Here is a 19332-nt window from a genome sequence, read left to right as displayed (position 1 = left end):
TTGCAGAGGTAACCTAACATACTTCTCAACAGTGTCATTGAACTCTGAGACGAGCAAATCTTCAGAGAGTCCCCTCACAAAATAAATTCCCAAGTCACATGAACTCATTGGATAATCAAAAAATGAACTTCTTTGTCTATACTCCCTGTATACAAGAAACATTTTTCCTCCATTCAAAATAATGTTGACAATAACAGCAATACTATTCTGAATTTTCACACAGTTGTCTCCATCTGTTGTTTTAATGATCAAATCACCAAGAATGGCCTCTCGAAACTGATTAACGGCTTTGGAAAATAGCAAAGGAACTGGGCCATTATTGTGTTCCAGTCTGAGGCTTCTTTTAAAGTTCTCCTCCTCTCCTGTACACCTGTGGGCATCTATTTCTGATAGCCTCCGAATGACCTGAGCCAAAGGATTGCAAGGTCTTCTGACAAGCTTTTTAAGACATCCCAAGTAATTTTCAAATGGAAAGGCAGAAAATCCATCCAAATTACCATGTTGCTTTACGTCCTCAGCGAGATGCACTAATCCATGCACATTGTAACACAAAAATTCCTGACCATATAACACACTAAAATGTTCAACAAAAGACACTAGACATCTATGAGCAAAGTCGTTGAACAGAAAACAAAATTTTGGACTGAGAAGAATATAAACAGCAACTGACAAAAGCATAAAGTGACTGTAAACTGGTGAGGGCAGGACATCACGAAGGACCACTGGACCAGTGTATAACAAAAACTGCCTAAGTTCTGTAGCTTTCCACCTCAGTCTATATGTTAGTGGCCTTGGTTTACGAGCAAAGTCAAAGGGTATGTAAGATCTCAACCCTACAAGAGAGTCTGAAATTATCTGACTTGGCCGGGAAGATACACGAACACGAAGTGGTCCTGAACTAAGCCAAAGATCTAAGAGTTTCCGCATCACCCCAAGACAAACAAGATGCATGTAGTCATGCGGAAAACCACCAACCATGTCAACATTTGTTTCTACTAAAGGGGATTTTGCAAGATGATGGTCTTCATCTAACATCTGTCGGAAAGAGAGGTCTGTTCTAAGCGGGCGTTTGTTTCTGGAAAGGTCATTCTGTGATTCAGATACAGGCCAGTCTGAGTACATTTACCACAGGCAGAGTGGCCATTGTGACTTTTGATGGCTTTGACAAAAGCCCTTGCAGGGGCATCACATACAACAGAACTAACTTGTAGAAAGAATCTTTTGCCTTCAATCTCAAACCCATGGGCTAGTGTTTTTATTTCATTCACAAGATCTTTCATATATTCATCCAAAGATTTAGGTTTGGAGCTACCGCAAAACATGCCTATTACAAATGGTCTTTTTACTTTGAAGTCTTGAATCATGCCAAGTATTGGCCAGAGCTGTACAGAATTGCTCTTAAAAAGAGGAATGCCATCAAAATTTAACTGCAGTCTAAAGCAATGGTGGTCATTAGTGTTTTCAGCACACCAAAGTAATAGAAATCTCCTCCAGCTATCATGTGTGTCACATATGATGTTTTAGTTCTAAGCAGAGTTCTACCATCTTTAGGAAGGAAAGGGAGATGCACCCTAAGTATGCTCAAAAGCGCAGATAAAGCAACCAGTGAAACTCCGAAATTAACAGCCCAGCCAGCCAGTGAAGCAACCAAATCATCACTCTCTGAAATCATATCATCAGGTTGCTCATCATCAAAAAGTGTCTCTGATGACGACGAGTCAACACTTAGCTCTTCAGGATCTGATGTAACATCTAACTGATCTAATAGGTCCTCAGGATCTGATGTAACATCTACCTGATCCAAGTCCAACTCCTCACTATTCTGAACCCCTTCAAGTGATTCAATAAAACAATTCACTCTTTTAACAGCCCTCCTCCTTAGTTTTTTGGATTTGTACTTGTCCATGTCAATAATTTACAGGTAAAAGTCTCACAAAGCAGCATAGACACTCAGGTTCTGTTGGAAAAACAAGGGTGGAGAAACAAAAATACATTCTGATTCATACATTTACATATTCATTCAGATATTAATCAAAACGGGAAATAACGGAACAGCAGTTAATAGGCAGTCCGAGATGCATATGTCCATCATTTTTCAGACAAACAAATTTTCAGCTATTTTAGAAAATGTCCTAGATGCCTCAGCCAATCAAATGCCAAGCCACGGGGTCCACGTCCTCCAAGTCCAAAAAATGCAGAAGGCAAAAAATGTATCCTTCCCCAAAGAAATCCAAGCAGCTCCAGGATGATAAACAAAGGCCTTCTGAGGGTCATCTGTGTGGTGTTGTTGTAGTAATATCTGTATTTAAAACTTTATAAATGAAAATAACAAGCTTCCTGTAACGCCGCCATTTTAGTCGCATCCACATTCAATATGAGCGTGTACGCAGCTTACAAGGGCTTATCTGCTGCTGCTCTGTGCCCAAACCCTCTGAATTTGTCATACATCACTAAGACAAGTGCGTACACTACGCTAATACTCTCTCCTGAATACAGAGGAGTCTAAGATGGCGGCATTACCGGAAGCTAGTATTTTCGTTTATAAAGTTTTAAATATGGATATTTCTACAACACCACCGCGTGGATTACCATCAGAAGGCCTTTGTTTATCATCCTGGAGCCGTTAGGATTTCTATGGGGAAGGATAAAACCACGTTTTTTTTTGGACTTGAAAGACGTGGACCCCGTAACTTAACATTTGATTAACTGAAACATCTAAGACATTTTCTAAAATAACTGAAAATGTGTTGCATCTCGGACAGCTTGAGGTGAGTAAATCTTGGGTTTAATATAATTTTTGGTCAAACTATCCCTTTAACGCTAATAATGTAGTAAATAGCGTTCAATATCCAGCAAAAACCGACTGCTTTGCTTCACACGACGTCCATATGTCACCAGGACACATGAGATTACTTTTGTATTGGATTTATCTGCTTTTTGCGCTTTCAAAGTGGCAGATTGGTTGACTTCCATTGATTATATGAATCACAGATGGGGTTTCTGCAAAATAACTTCTGTATTGCTTTACTACTGAAGAAAAAAGGTAAGTAAATAAATAGCCACGTTTTATTTTGGGTGAACTATCCCTTTAATTATTCACTTAACATTATATTAATCGTCCACTTTAAAGGTTTTATACTTTTGCAGAGCAAAACCCTATATATAACTCACTTACTGGGCTACACGCGGTACTCTCTGCGCAATGTAATACGCTCTGTGGCGTCTATGAAGGCAATATCGCATTAACCTTGTGGAGCAATTCGCAGTTTGCAATCATTTTCATGCACTATAACAGAGAGCACCGGATGACGTGACAGACAACTAGTTGTCCAGTGCGATTCCATTCACACAGTACAGCTTCTCTGTAAATGCGGTCGTGAAATCCGAAAATTTATTGGTGTGAGGTCGGTTATTGAATGCGGTTGTCAAGTTAAATAACCGAACTGCGTGTAAACGCAACCGTCTGGGCTCAAATAAACGCAGCCAAATAAAAGCAGTTAACGTTACCAGAAAACTCCGCTCCGTGTGCCTAACAACATGTTTGCTAAATTCACCATAGTGTTTACAGCTTTCTTTCCAGTTGTACAGAGTAAATATTGGTCAATTCATTTTCAGATTTGATTCAAATTAAGGCACTGTCGAACACAAACGTTTTCACAGCAGACTAGCTTAAGAGATTTTGCTCATACGTTTAAGTAAATTTTTGCGAACACCCTTCTTAATAAAACAAATACGTAAACCCTAACAACTGACATACTGTCACATAACATTAAATATTTCTGAAAAGTTATATTTCGAAACAATCCGAAAATGTTAAAACCACTTACCTGGAGTACGAGTAGTGTAAAATGGCGCCTTACGGTCAAATGGTCTGCGCTGCCATTGCGTCACTGATCCACCAATGAGAGGACAGATATGGCCTAGGCGTGGACTGCCAGATACACGCCTCACCTGAGTGCCGCGGATTTTTTATTTGAATTATCTAAATTAGTTTTTTGCTTTTCATTTGAATGAATTTAGACTTTTATAAATATTATACAAATTGTATTCATCTGTGAGGACAAAACAAACTTTTTGTAAACACATATTATAATGAGCTGGTGAGAACCCGCTAATTTACGGGGTTGGCTTACAAAAATGCCAAGTGCAACCCAAATGTCGACCACAACCAGAACCCGTTGTTTTCTACGGTGTGCCATATCTAAAACAGATGTGGTTCTCATGTATTTTTTGTTATGTGGGCCATATACCTCAAAATGACATGTGAACCACAAGAACATTCTCGCCATTTCTGAAGCTATGGCAAAACCGATATGGTTACCATTTGGCCCATATATGTTCAGCCATGCCATATCTCGACCAAATGTGACTGCTGAAATCCACATGTGGCCCACATATGCTTGCTATCTGGGCGGTCATTCAGAAATACTGCCAGGTTTCTACTGATACAAAGCTGAATGCTAAATTGGTGAAGTATTCCTTTAAGCTTCAAAAGCGATCTTCACAAACCAATGGGTGACGTCACAGACACTACGTCCATATTTTTTTACGGTCTATGTTTCATACGCTGATCGGATCGCGCAGATGCCTGCGTATCATGTAGACTACATCACTGTTTATACTTTACATTTTCTGCGTTTCTGATGTCATTTTCCTTTTTTAATAACGTGGTACGTACTGCATACTTTCACCTTCGCAACATAAACCGTTGGTTTTGGTAAATCTTGGTTCACGCTTTAGTCACCTCGCGAATTGATTTCTGTAATTCACTACTGTATGGCCTACCAGGGTCCTGAACAAACTACAATTGGTCCAAAATGCAGCCGCACGTATCGTTAGTAGATCCTGTTTGGCTGATCATATTACACCAGTATTAGTAGAGTTACATTGGCTTCCAATTAAATACCGCATTGATTTTAAACTACTTCTTCTCACCTCACAAAGCACTTAACAATCAAGCACCTTCTTATTTAACTGATCTTATAAGGCACTACACTCCATCCCGCGCAAATAAGATCAGCTAATTCCTTAGCTCTAGCTCCTCCCCGGATCTATACAAAATCAGGGCCGTGCAGAGACAATTGGAGGGGCAGGTGCTCAAAGAATAAAAAGGGCACTTTGCTCGCTGATACGCAAGCACACAACTGAAACAAATAATACAGTAATACAGAATAGAAAGATGATTTTAAGTCTAACGTTTTTCTTTATTTTCCTTGCAAATAGAGTGAGACAGAAAAATATATAGACTGAGTTTTATATCTATATATTTATGCATTTGGCAGCCACTTTTATCCAAAACGACTTACAGTGCATTTCATTTTGTGTTTGTGTGTGTCAACAGTGTGCAGTTTTAAAATTATATGATATTATTGCATTGTGACATTAAGATATTATTACGTTTACAGGCTTGTGTTTTGTTGTCATATTTAAAGGGCCCATGTCACAGGACTTTTTTAAGATGAAAAATAAATTTTTGGTGTGCCCAGAGCACATATGTGAAGTTTTAGCTCAAAATACCATATAAATAATTTATTATAGCAAGTTAAAATTGCCACTTAGTAAGTATGTGCAAAAATTTGCCGTTTTGGGTGTGTCCTTTAAAATGCACATGAGCAGATGAAGTGCAAACACTGATCACAACGATGGTAGTTTGTTGAAATTGAAACTCAATTGTTCTGTGAATTATTTTCTCTCTGCACTAAATGGCATTGCTGTGGTTGGATTAAGGGGTGGTATTATTATAATAAGAGCTCCTTATGACATCATAAGGAGAGCCAAGTTTCAACGACCTATTTTTTCATGTGCTTGTAGAGAATGGTTTACCAAAACTAAGTTACTGGGTTGATCTTTTTCAAATTTTCTAGGATGATAGCAGCACAAGGGCCCGAATCATAGCACTTAAACATGGAAAAAGTCAGATTTTCATGCCATGGCCCCTTTAAAATATAATTCTATTCTAATCCTGTTCGAAATTTGTATACAAAGAGAGTAGTCTACATATTTTAGTTTTGAATCGTGTTTGTGTTGTGTTTTTGCACACTTTGATGCCTTGATGACAGGGCAATAAAATAATGACATTCATCTATCCTTTCATTCATTTCATGAAGCCTCGACTACTTTATTTATTTTCAGGTAAACTAAAACTGGTTGCAAAGCTGGAGAGTTTTTGACTGAGTTAATAATTTAGCACGAGTATGGCTATATTACCCAACATTAGCTCACATTGTCTTTTATCAAAGGCGAGTCCAGGAATCGTAAATTCAATATGATACAAAAATTAAACAAGTTTTTTACCATATTCGTCGGATCTTGCTCTTCCAACAACCTCCGCGTGACAGGTGGATGACAGCTCGAGAGCAATTTGAAATCAAACTCCTCCGTATGATCTCCCGAATATTTCTCGCGGTACTTTGATGTCATGTGCGTTTCGGTTCTTGCATTGCTGCGTGAAGTTGAGCACACCTAAAAACTCGAGACAGCTACCTGTATGAACTCCCGGCAGAGAACGTCCCTGCCTTTGCTTCATCCATTGTTTTTATATGGGAAGAATATTTTATTTTCAGCGTGAGAAATGCAAGGTGTGGCCTGAACTGGCTGAAATGCGTGTGTCTCACGCCGAATGCGTGAGACTTGAGAGCCCTGTTTGCATCTAAAGTTCTAGAGATGTTAATACACACAGACAGCAATAAACAAAAGCTGTGCATGCTCTCCTCACGTTGTTCTTGTAAAATAATAACAATATAACAAGCATCGCTTCGGTTCAATGCCGGCTCGAGGGGGATCCTCCCTCTACTGCGCACCGTGTCGTGCACGTGTGGGCGCTGTTAACGCTGTGAGCTAGCTAGTGATCGTCCCTAAAAAGAGATTGTCCAATGAAAGCTCAATACGTCATCATGTGACTAATTTTATTTGCGTCTAAATTATTTTTTATTAATTTTACTAATAGTTAGATTGAGCAGGCCTTCACAAAAGGGCATTTAATTACAAAAAAATGCCTTGACAAAAAGGGCACTTTGATCATCCAGGGGTCAAGGGGCAGGTGCTTGGGCACCCACCGCCCCCCCCCCCCCCTCTGCACGTGCCTGTACAAAATCCTTCGGGACACGAGCGTCTAGCCATGCAGCCCCTTACCTGTGGAATACGCTACCACTACCCTGGTGAAAAAATAGTATGCTAAATATATTTAATTTTGATATACTTAAGTATTCTTGCAGTCACACTAATGACCAGTATACTTAAAGTGTGCTATTGATTAGTTTATTTAAAGAGTGCTATTTTGGAACAACTAATTTTGTACTTAATATATTTTAGTTGTATATTAATTGTAACAAAGTACAACTTTAAGTGTATTTAGTGTACTTTTGTGTGCTAAAGTGGAACAACTTTAAGTGTATTTAGTACAATTTAAGTACATGACTGTTTTTGTGCTAAACTCATGCTTGATAAGTGGATTTAGAGTGTGTTTTATTTATGTTAGGAGTACATTACAAATGTATTATGAGTGTCCTGCAAACATACAATCAGTATACCTTAAATAGACGGTTTGCATACATTCTATATATTTTTGGCCAATCCAAAATTCTAAAAACTGCCCTGGTGAAAAATGAATATGCCAAGTACATTACATTTTGTATACTTTTACATACCTGCAGCTAGATTAGTAATGAGTATACTTCAAGTGCGTTAATAATTAGTTAACTTAAAGAGTGCTATTTTGGGAATAGATTACTTGCTGGTAACATAACCAAAATAATTTTTCCAAATAAATAAAAGCTGATTAAAACAGTCAAAAACAATTCATTTTAAATATATTTAAAATACAGTTTTATTCACAGCATTCAAAGTGTACAGTATTTGCCTAAAAATTGAACAATTACTCATTGAAGAATGTCAAGATGATTAAGTTTACAACGTCTTTCTCTCCCAAATCAACTTTAGTCTGACAGGTTTTGGTTCAGCCTTAGGAAATCTGAAAAAGATAGACAATAAGCTCAATTAAAAAGTGTTTAATATTAAAACATTACATTTATTTAAGACTTACTGTATTAAATCTATAGTTTACTGGCAGAGATTGTATAGCAGATATATTTTTACCTAAACTAGAGCTTGACTAAAATGTCATCATATATATTAAGGGGCGGTTTCCCAGACAGGAATTAGACTAGTCCTAGACTAAAATAAATGTAAGAGCTGTCCAAACTGAAAACAACCTGCTCCGACATATCTCAAAACACATCAGTGCCCCCCGTTCTACATCGCAATGCACACAAGTAATGTTTCTAGAAAGGCACGCTTGTTAAAACTATCCTAATTAAACTAAGGTCTAGTCCTGGATGGAGCTAATCCCTGTCCGGGAAACCACCCGTAAAAGTTTTCATTATAATGACTTGCCTATATGGGCTGCAAAATCCTCGTTACATAAAATACTTCAGCTCCTAAAGAAAGATTTTATTGTATTAAATTTAAATGTAAAACTAGTCAAAAAGAAAATGCAACAAGCAGACAATTGGGTGGTTTCCTGGAAAGGGATTGGCTTGAAACATGACTAGGCCTTAGTTTAATTAGGAAATATAACTAGTTTCGAAAAACATGCCTTAATAGGGACATTGCCTGTGTGCATTTTGAGGCAAAACAAAGGACACTGGTGTATTTTAAGATATGTCATTGCAAGTTGTTTTCAGTTTGGACGGCTCTTGCATTTGTTTTGGTCTAGGGCCAGTCTAATCCCTGTCCGGGAAACCGCCTCAATATGTATATAACGTTATCTAAACTGAAGCTTGATTTACTACTACGAATGAATTATTATATCTAAAGAGTTTAAAATGACTTACCATTAGCTGCAAAGTCCTCCCTACAAATGTCTTTGAAAAACTTTAGCTTCTGAGGAAAGAATGCAGCATCATTAATACTAAATTCAGTTAAGTTAGGTAAAAGCCTTACAACCTCTAAACCAGGGGTCTCCAACCTTTTTATAAGCAAGGGCTACCACAATGTATAAAACAATCTGGAGGGCTACTTTTTGATATAGTCTACTTAAAACTTTTTTGTTTTACTTGTTTATTTTATTTTATTTGACTTGTTTATATGTTTTAGTATTGTTTAAAATTTTAACAATCGGGTGTACTAATTCGATATAACAGGCTAACAGTGCTATCTTTCAAACCTTAACATTAGCTATAAGCTAAGCTAAGCTACACAGCAGCTTATCACTAATCTATAGATATACGGACCAGTGAAAATCTGACTCTTTTTAAAACTAGACTTAAAGGGATACTTCACCGATTTAGCATTCAGCTTTGTATCTGTAGAAACCCGGCAGTATTACTGAATGACCATGTTTCCCTCCATCATTTCCCCCTGAGAGGAGAGATATCTGCATTTTGGTTCTGCAAAAAAGTCCTCCGATGATGCAAAAATCGTCATATTACATCATCGGAGGACTTTTTTGCAGAACCAAAATGCAGATATCTCTCCTCTCAGGGGGAAATGAGGGAGGGAAACATGGTCATTCAGTAATACTGCCGGGTTTCTACAGATACAAAGCTGAATGCTAAATCGGTGAAGTATCCCTTTAAGACTCATCTTTTTAGGCAGGCTTTTTATTTGTGTAACTGATGTATGACTTATTTGTATTATGTATTTTGACCATTGTTTTTATTGTAAGGTGTCCTTGAGTGTCGTGAAAGGCGCCCATAAATAAAATGAATTATTATTATTATTAATTTCCGCTTCGCGCTCCCACTTAGCTTCTCTATGGCCAAGTCCACACGGACACGGGTATATTTATAACCGGAGTTTTCCCTAAAAAAAAATCCCGTCCACACGTGCTCGGTTTAAATTAAATATTCATCCACACGATAAGCCAAAAGCACGCTATCAAGCGCTGTCAAGAGCATGCCACACCAGCAGGCGGGGATATAATCCAAATCATGTTCCGCAATAGACCCCTTCACGGTTCACGTCACAGGCTGTTCCCACTGCGCATGTCGGGGTCAGAAAAGTCATTACAGCAGATTGAGTTGCGTATTATTCGGTATCGTCAAAAATGCCTACTTACGTCGTGGGCTGTGAAATTCGCACCAGGTCTTCCGTTAAGTTTTCGCGATTCATGCAGAATCTCAAAAACAAAAAAATACAACATCTGCGTCTGCAAGCAATTTACGTGCAGACTGGGACAATGCAAAGATCAAAGAGGCTTGTGTTTGTAGTGCTCACCTCATTTGAGGTAAGTCATCATTTTCAGCACTGTTAGATTAAATTATAAAGCCTAAATGGTATGAACAGTTCGACCCCGTGCTGCGCGCGCACCCGATAGTCATTCAATGTTTACAAACCTTGAAGGGGTCTATATAGTGAGATAACTGAGCATCTATCAGTGTACATGTTAGAAGCCCTGTTAGCATAGTTATAATTAGCAAGATACGTCCGCCATTGCACAGAATCATCAACAAAGGAGTCAGCGGCGCACAATCTTCTTCTTCTTCTTCTTCTTCTTTGCGGTTTTACGGCAGCCGGCATCCAAAAAAGTTGCATTGCTGCCATCTACGGGACTAGCACCTTACTACACTATATTCGGTAATACAACCCAGTATCTATCAAAAATTTGAAAAAATAATGTTTTCCCCTCCCGCTTGATCCTACTTCTAAAATACTTTTCAATGATGGCGCACAATCTTGACGTCAAACACAGTGGATAACGGCGCGCACTCTGACATCGCAAGGCAAAACCCCCAGTTTTACTCTCTACACGACACCACTGTAACCGGGGTTTCTTAAAAAGCTCACCCTGGCCGGGGTTTTCAAATATGCTCGGTTTCAGTGCCCTGATGCTGCGGTTTCGTGTGGACGAACGGCTGAACCGCGTGAAAAAACTCACGGTTATAAAAATACCCGTGTCCGTGTGGACTAGGCCTATGTCTCGTTTTTTTCTGTAGTAGCAACGCCTTGCGTCACGTAACGCTCGGCAAACCTTTGACCCACCTCATGTGGACTGACCAGTGAGGAGAGGGTCTTAACTTGAGGCCCTCTCTTCATTGGTCAGTCTGCATGAGACTGACTGTCACCCGCTCTCAACTCACGTTCAAAGTCATATCGCAGCGTCTCTCTTTGCAGCGCAAAAGCCCGTGTTGACAGTTTGTTTAATATAAAGTGGCCAGCGGGAGCTTATCAGATACAGTATTTTGCTCGTGCCCATTCTGCCCTGGGCCCTTTGGAGGTCTTGGGCCCCTGGGCAATTGCCCAGTTGCCCGTATGGTTAATCCGGCCCTGTTGTCATTATATTTTGTATCTTTACCTTAGACAGGCCTCCTCTGGTTCAGTCAGTCATCAGATCCTCGTTCATATAACTTCGGTCATGTCGTTCATGACTTCGTTCAGACGCAGATGACTGACTTAAGTTCAGTGGATTCGTTCAGCAGCTCAAACCAATATTCTTACTACAGCCCAAACTCAGAGACTGGCTCAAGCGAACAACAGTAGCCACACATTTAATGCATTTAATTCGTTTTTACTACAGTAACCAGAGTGACCAAGATAGTTGTATTAAAACTATATTAAACAGAAATACCACATTTTACTACAGTAATTACCTTGATAATCATTTGTATTAAGGTAAATACCCAGCGGGCATTTGATGTCAATTTAACATCAATTTGACATCAAACATCGACGTCAAAATTACGTCACAGAATAGGTCAAAAATGAAAGTCATTTTGACGTCAAAGTGTCGATGTCAATTTGATGTCAAGATTTTGACCTCTGCTGATGTCATTTTGATGTCAATTCTACATCTATTTGACATCAGGATGTTATGATGTTGATGTCATTTTAATGCTATTTTGATATTCCAGCCGGCATTTTAATGTTGATTCACCATTGAATTTTATCTTTTATAGATAAAAACACATTCTTTCAAACAGTTTCCAGTTAGTAGTGCAAAAGTGGAATATTCCAAATATAAAGTAAAATCATAAAATAAGAAAACAAGATCATGTTTAAAAGTCATTTTATTTATAACTGCAAATATGAATTTTGTTGTTGGTTTAGTTGACAGTCTTTTTATGGTCACCACCACCCATCCATTCTGGCTTATGCACTTAAAATATGATGACAGCATCTAAAGAGGAAAAACAAACCACATGTTATTCCGTTGTCAAAAATGCTATGTTTTTTTAGCCCATGTATAATTTTTTTTTATTGCACATTAAGGCAAGATGTGTGGGTAACACTTTATTATAATGTTCATTAGTTAACATTAGTTCTGGTATTAACTAACATCAACAAACCATGAGCAATACATTTGTTACACTATTTATTAATCTTTGTTAATGTTAGTTAATAGAAATAAAGCTGTTCATTGTTTGTTCATGTTAGTTCACAGTGCATTAACTAACGTTAACCAAATTTTAATAAAGTATTAGTAATTGTTGAAATTAACATTAATAAAGATTAATAAATGCTGTATGATTGCAGTTCATCATTAATTCATGTTAACTAATGTAGTTAACTAATATTAACTAATGAACATTATTTTAAAGTGTTACCGATGTGTGTTCTTTAATGGTCTGACTAAAAACATAGCATAACTGTCTGATGAAGGAAGAAAGCTGTTGTGTTTACAAATGTGACAATGAGCTTTAATTAAGATAATCTACAGTGCATTCAGAAAGTATTAACACCCCCTTCACTTTTCAATGTTGTTATGTTGTTGCATGATACTTCAATTGTTTACATTTTTTTCTCATAAAATTGATTTTTAAAACGTTTGCAAATGTATCAAAAAAGAAAAACTGAAATATCATTTTTACATTATACATATTCAGACCCTTTGCAACAATACCTGGAATTTAGCTCAGGTGTCTCCTATTGGTCTTGATGTTTCTACACCTTAAAGGGTTCTGATGAACACAAAGATATTTTGAGGAATGTCTGTAACCAAACTGACCAGAAGCACCATTGACTTCCATAGCAGGATAAAAGAATACTATGGAAGTGAATGGTGCTTCTGAACGGTTTGGTTACAAACAAATCCAGGTGTTGCAAAGTTTGCTGCATCCTACCCAAAAAGACCTGAGGCTGTAACTGCTGCTTCAAAAGGTGCGTTAACTAAGTACAGAGTAAAGGGTCTGAATACTTGGGTGATATTGACTTTATATTGTTACCGCCCCAAATTTAGATGCTAAACAAAGCAAACATTGACTGTTTGCCTTATGTGTGGGTCAAACAGCCTCTTGTGCAGTCATGCAGTCACTTACCAATGAAAGCTAAGATGGACTCCAGACCTTCTGGACTGTCTGTGAGAGACTTCAAACTCAAACCAGACCAGCAAGGCATCACGTTGGCAGACACCCCTACCTGATCAAAAATTTTTGATTAGGAGATGTTCTTGTCCTATTTTTAATACACATTTTACAAACTTACCACAGATAATCTGGCAAAGCAAAGACTTATGAAACAGCATCTTCCCAAATCTCCTCTTCAGGCTCATCTTGGCTATCATGGCATTTAATAAAGTCCTTAAAAAAACATATTTCATTAGTACAGAAACATACAAAAAACTGGCCCAAGTACAACTATTAAAAATAAAGAATGTTTCCATTTTTTGTCACGGGACACCATTATTATTTACTTACTTTTTGAGGGGTACAGATTTTGGCTTCTGGAAAGACACATGACTTCACCAAGTTGCACGGTGATCTGCCTACAATAAAACACATAATAAAATAAAAAACAAGTCATAGCCCCTTTTAACATAAATTGTGAAATACAAAACACTGCATCTTAATTATTTGGATAACTAGAATTTGATCTGAATACAATCCAAAACAAGTACAAAATATATTGTAAGGTTCCATTAAAACATGATAGCTTGGTGGTGGATTACAATGGTTGGTGGTAACTTTAATTTTATAACTCATGGACATAGCCATCATTTTAAAAGTGATGATTAGAGCCATAATACATATGGTAAACTGCAGCCTGCGGTTGGCTTGAACTGATTTTGCCAAGTGGTTGATGTCCTCAGGGCAACATATTGTGTTGACCCAAGGACAACAATTTTCTAAATAAAACCTAAACCCACCTCAAACCCCAACCCTAACCAAACCCTAAAATCAGATGGACATGATAAGTGAAAAACAATGGTATAGAAACAGCTAATCCTGGTTGTAAGCTTAAACTTAAAACAAACTTTAAACTTATTTCTGAAATCTGATTGGTTGATTGAAATGTTGTCCCAAGGTCAACATAATGTTGCCCTGAGGACATCAACCACTTGGCAAAATCAGGAGAGCCCTGCGGTTGCGTGCACGTCACAAACTATGAAAAAATATAAAGTACAATCTCCCCCAGCGAGATATCTTCAAGTTTGTGTGAACGCAAACAGCCAGGAGATTCAGAGTTAGAGCGCTATTTGCAACTGATATCAGTGATGACCCGCTAGCTTTCGAGCAGAACAAAGGCAAAATATTCTTTCTTGGTCACTCAAGGTTGTGAAAAAGTATCAATCTGCGCTACCCGTACACCATCAGAACATGTTTTTAGTGCTGCTGGAAACATTATAACCCCAATAAGGTTTCTCACTTTTTGTTTCATGGTTTGAAGTGCTACAATAAACACACACATAGGCGCCAATCCCGTGGGTGCTCAGAAGCTCGGCTCTAGCACCCAGCAAAATGGCAAAGCACATATGCTCAGTTTATTCACATTAAAGGTACGGTTTTCCCTGATCGCAACTTTAGTTAGTGTGTAATCTTGCTGTTTGAGCTAAGGTATTATTTATGCTCTAAGTTCACTGCCAAGCAATATATTCCCCTTTCAAACTGTCGGAGTCAATGGAGTAACTTTTATCGGCGGAACGAAAAGGGCAAAGATCCTTCCGCCCGCATGAATTTTAATGAAACACCAGGTCGGTTCCGGCCAACTCCGGGTAAACAAATCGAGGATTAGAAGGATCAGGTGTGTTAAGCAAGTGTGGCAATCGATGATTCGGCTTTGAAGAGGAGAGGAGGCCCATAAAAAGGGCGTGAAAGAAACTGAAGGAGAGCAGTTGTTCCACGAGTTCGCTTTGGGAGCCCGCTGGATTGTTGTGAAAGGGGGTGGGTGAGGGCAAGCCGGAAAAACGAAACGAAGAGTAAAGACGAGCATCTGGATGAAGGAAGCCAATGGCAGATGAAAAGTAGCCTTCAACGAAGGAGTGAAAAGCCACGTTTGTTCCGGCGTTCGCGGAAGAGCGAAGCGGAGAAACCACGGTGGCCGAAAAGACGCGTCTGGGTGCTCGTTTTCCGTCGATCCCTGTGTGTGAAGAGGAGGTCTATGGTGTGTTTGGAGAGACATCTTTTGTGTGGATTTGTAGGCTGGGCGAAATCAAGACGGGAGAATTGGGCTGAAATAAAGACGGAGATAAGTGCTGAACTCATTTATACTGCAGTGATGCGCTGTTGATTCTACAGTGTATGTTGAAGGAATCTTATATGTCGAAAGGATGGAGGAGTCTGCATAAACAAGGCCCTGGATGGTTGGGACATCTGTTAGGAAAAAGGGAAGGAGTTAAAGGAACAGTGCGATACGTTGGAGTTTGTCTTGTTATCACTCTGTCACTTGCAATATTAACCATACTGTCCTCTTAGTTTGTCTTTGTTCCCTGATTGAGTGTGTTAGCCCCCAGCTTGTTGTGAAAATTCATTGACACATTGGAGTCGGCCGAGGAAGGGGAGGGCTCAAGTAGTCGTGGCCTTGACGTTTACATATGGTTGTCTTCTGCCTTAGTCATCGAACGATACAGGACTCTGAACACGGCCCAACGGGTGACCCTGACCTTCATCACCGTGAGTGCGTGGAGTGCGGTGGGTGATTATTTTGTGAGAGTGTACACTTGGATTTTTGGAGTGCTGTGTATTGTCAGTGTTGTCAGCGATCACTTCCCAGGCTGAAGAAAGAGACCTGTTTCCGAAGAGCAAAGTGGTGGCACTGGACAGCTGTCTTTTATTCCTATACGACTGGGACCGATTCAACTCCCCCCCCGCCTGTGGTGGCGCCTCGACTGTAGCAAGTAAGGCTGGGCTGTGAACATTGTGTTCGACATCTGCAGAGGGAGAGCTTGTATCTATCTATTTGTGTTGGGGAAAAGTGTACTTACTGTTGTTGTGTATAACTATACACGTGTCGAGTGTTTCCAGATGACAATCTATGTCCATATCTTCTGCCTGGTTGTCTGAAAGAAAGTTGAGGTGAAGTGGCTGGCCCCGCTCGTGTAGCACGCTGTACCGTACGACCCCCCACCTCCATCTACCTACCTCTGTGACCCCATCTAGTGGGTGCGTTTGTCTAAACAACAAAGCCGCCTCACCCGGTGCCTCCATCTGCCCCTTTCCTGCCTGAAGCTAAGAGGTGGTGTAATCCTCCTTGCATGTTCCTTGAAGTATTGTTATTGTCGAAGAGATTGTGTGTCTTTGCTGCCAGCCTGCAGGTCCGAGCCAAGGGCTCTGTGTCGTCGTGGGATTGTGTTATCCTATGCCCTGAAGTCAGCGCCTAAGTGGTCGTCGTAAGTCTGTCCAAGAGAGGAAGACTAGAAGTCCTTGTGTGCCTATACGTCTGCTCCAACCACCAGAGTGTCAAGAAGGATAAGCCTTGTACATCCGCCCATTCCCTTGCCAGTAAGTTCAAGTTGCAAAGCTACTTACCAGTGTACCCACCTGTATACCTCCCTGTATGTCTAAAAGCTAAAAGCCCAGTGTACTTACCTGTATACTCCTCTGTGTACGCCCAAAGCTACCTACCAGTGTACCCACCTGTATACTCCCCTGTGTACGCCCAAAGCTACTTACCAGTGTACCCACCCGTATACCTCCCTGTACGCCTAAAGCCCAGTGTACTTACCTGTATACTCCCCTGTGTACCCCAAAAGCTACCTAACAGTGTACTTACCTGTATACCTCCTTGCACGCCCAAAGCTACTCACCAGTGTACGCACCTGTATACCTCCCTCTACGCCTAGAGCTACTCCCCAGTGTACTCACCTGTAGACCTCCTTGTACGCCCGAAGCTACTTACCAGTGTACTCACCTGCATACCTCCCTATACGCTCAAAGCTACTTACCAGTGTACTCACCTGCATACCTCCCTGTACGCCCAAAGCCACTTACCAGTGTACTCACCTGTATACCTCCCTGTACGCCCAAAGCTGCACGCCCAGTGTACTTACCTGCTTACTTACCAGTGTACTTACCTGTATCTATCCTTCTGAGCTCAGGAAAAGAGGCTAGAAACGTTCACTTGTAGTTCACCTGTGAGACGCAAAGAGAGGAAGCCGGGAAGACTTACCTGTAGTTCACGTGGAGACGAAGAGAGAGGGAAAGTCAGGAAGACTTACCTGCAGTCCACGTGAAGAGTCAGAAGTGACTCGGATCACTGTTCCCTCAGTTCCAGAAAGCTCACCATTTTAAGAACCCTTCCCCTTTTCCCTGTTTTTAATTAAATAAAGACTGTTACATTTTATTCCTCTTGTCTGTTTGGTCATTGGGGCATTTTGGGACGTCCTCGGGGTGGAAACAGAAGGAGGAGCATGACCCGCGACAGGGGCGGTCCGCTCCGCTCCCACCTGTGACAAAATCCTACAGCGAACGACCAGTTTGTACTACAGCCCTCTACTTCCAAGTTGAATGATGAGCTTTGACTAACCTCTGCCCACAGGAACACGTCAGGCGTCAGCTAAGCTCAAATGGCTCTGGCTGCACAATTAATTACACACGATTGTCACGCGCATTTCGTCAGTAAAGCCAGTTCCTTTATAAGTAATAAATCACCATCAGCTACTTTCATATGAAGCGCCATTTACTACACAGACCCGTAGTTTACTGACAAAAGGGGAAATTCATTGCCGACTATGAATGCGATATTTATTTCCCCTTTTGTCAGTGAACTATGGCGCTGTGTAGTAAATGGCGCTCCATCTGAAAGCAGCTGATGGTGATTTATTACTTATCAAGAAACCAGCTTTACTGACGAGATGCGCGTGACAATCACGTGCCATTAATCGTGCAGCCCTAGCTCTGGCTAAGCTAAGCTGCTGTCAAAACACACTAAACAAACTACACAAGCAGAACTCGTCACATAATTCTGAAGGAGGGACTTCATAGAACAAGGAAGACATCAGCCCGTTGTGAGGACAGTGAAAACAGCGCTATACAGTAAATTGTGTGAAAAATATTGTTTTTTACACACAAAACATGAACACAATCAAAAACACAGAAAAAACATTACCTTTAACTTTAATATTCGCATCTAAAATCACACGAAAACGTGACTGCACTGCTTTCCACCTCTTCAAAGCTTTTGAGCGCTCCAGAGCACCAGGGGTTGCTAAGTAAAGCTGGAGGTTGTGATGAGCACCCACCGGTGGAAAAAGAAATTGCCGCCTATGAACACACACGTTTGTTAAGAAACATCATATATGATCTTTGTTTACATTTTTTATTTTTAATATATATATATTATATATATATATAAAGATATATACCTCCCCCCTCACACAAACACATTATATAATTATGTATGGTAAAATACTGTCACAGCCATAATAAAGATAAGACAGAAAGAAATGCTGTTATGTACACAACCACAAAGATCCATTTTGTCTGTCAATATGAAGCCTCTTTAAAACTTGCATCAACATCCACTCTGAACTATGAATTAACTTCTGTGTCTGTCTATTGAAAACGAAGGGTCTGAAACATGTATATACTATAGAGGGAATAGTGACATACAGAAGAAATTAAGTGCTGTGCTGAACAGTGACCATTGCATACTGAATTATTTTCTTATATTTTCCTAATGACAATGATAAACCAGTACTGAGAAACAAGTAGCAGGTGTTTTTAAAAAGCTCACCTGTGAAGTTTCTTATGTTTGTGTGTCATCACGTTTCTGACCTGACAACTCTTGTTGTCTGTTTCTTGTTCAATCCTGACAACATATAAAAAAGTAAAATTAGTGCAATAGTAAAAGATAATTCTATAAATGATGACCTTTATCAGAATGTAATGCATACACTTGCATAATGCATTTAAGTATATACTGTAAAATATCAGGGTTAACATGTCACAACATTACCTGATCCAGACAGATGTAATTGCTGTTGATGCATTAAAATCTCAGCATTGACAAGATCACCATCACTATGTTTAATTTGAAGGGCTCTGATAACAAAGACATTACAAAAGATTTATAAAAATACACTGAAAACAAGAGCACATTTATATATGTGACTGTGTTTGTATGTGTAGGGATGAAATCACTCTGAGAGCAGGTGGATGGTTACTCAAAATTGCACTTTAC

At 39.6% G+C, this 19332-nt stretch overlaps 1 protein-coding gene across 1 annotated transcript in view; it reads left to right on the top strand.

The window, feature by feature from the left end:
• The window catches only part of LOC141357933 (NACHT, LRR and PYD domains-containing protein 3-like), a 126989-nt gene that overhangs the window by 55983 nt on the left and 51674 nt on the right, over positions 1-19332 (top strand). The gene's annotated exons all lie outside the window — the stretch shown is intronic.

The sequence above is a fragment of the Misgurnus anguillicaudatus genome, chromosome 3 (genome assembly GCF_027580225.2).
Source record: "Misgurnus anguillicaudatus chromosome 3, ASM2758022v2, whole genome shotgun sequence".
NCBI classification, from domain to species: Eukaryota; Metazoa; Chordata; class Actinopteri; order Cypriniformes; family Cobitidae; genus Misgurnus; species Misgurnus anguillicaudatus.
The sequence above is the reverse complement of the archived record's forward strand: the minus strand, read 5'-3'. Positions and strand labels throughout refer to the sequence as shown.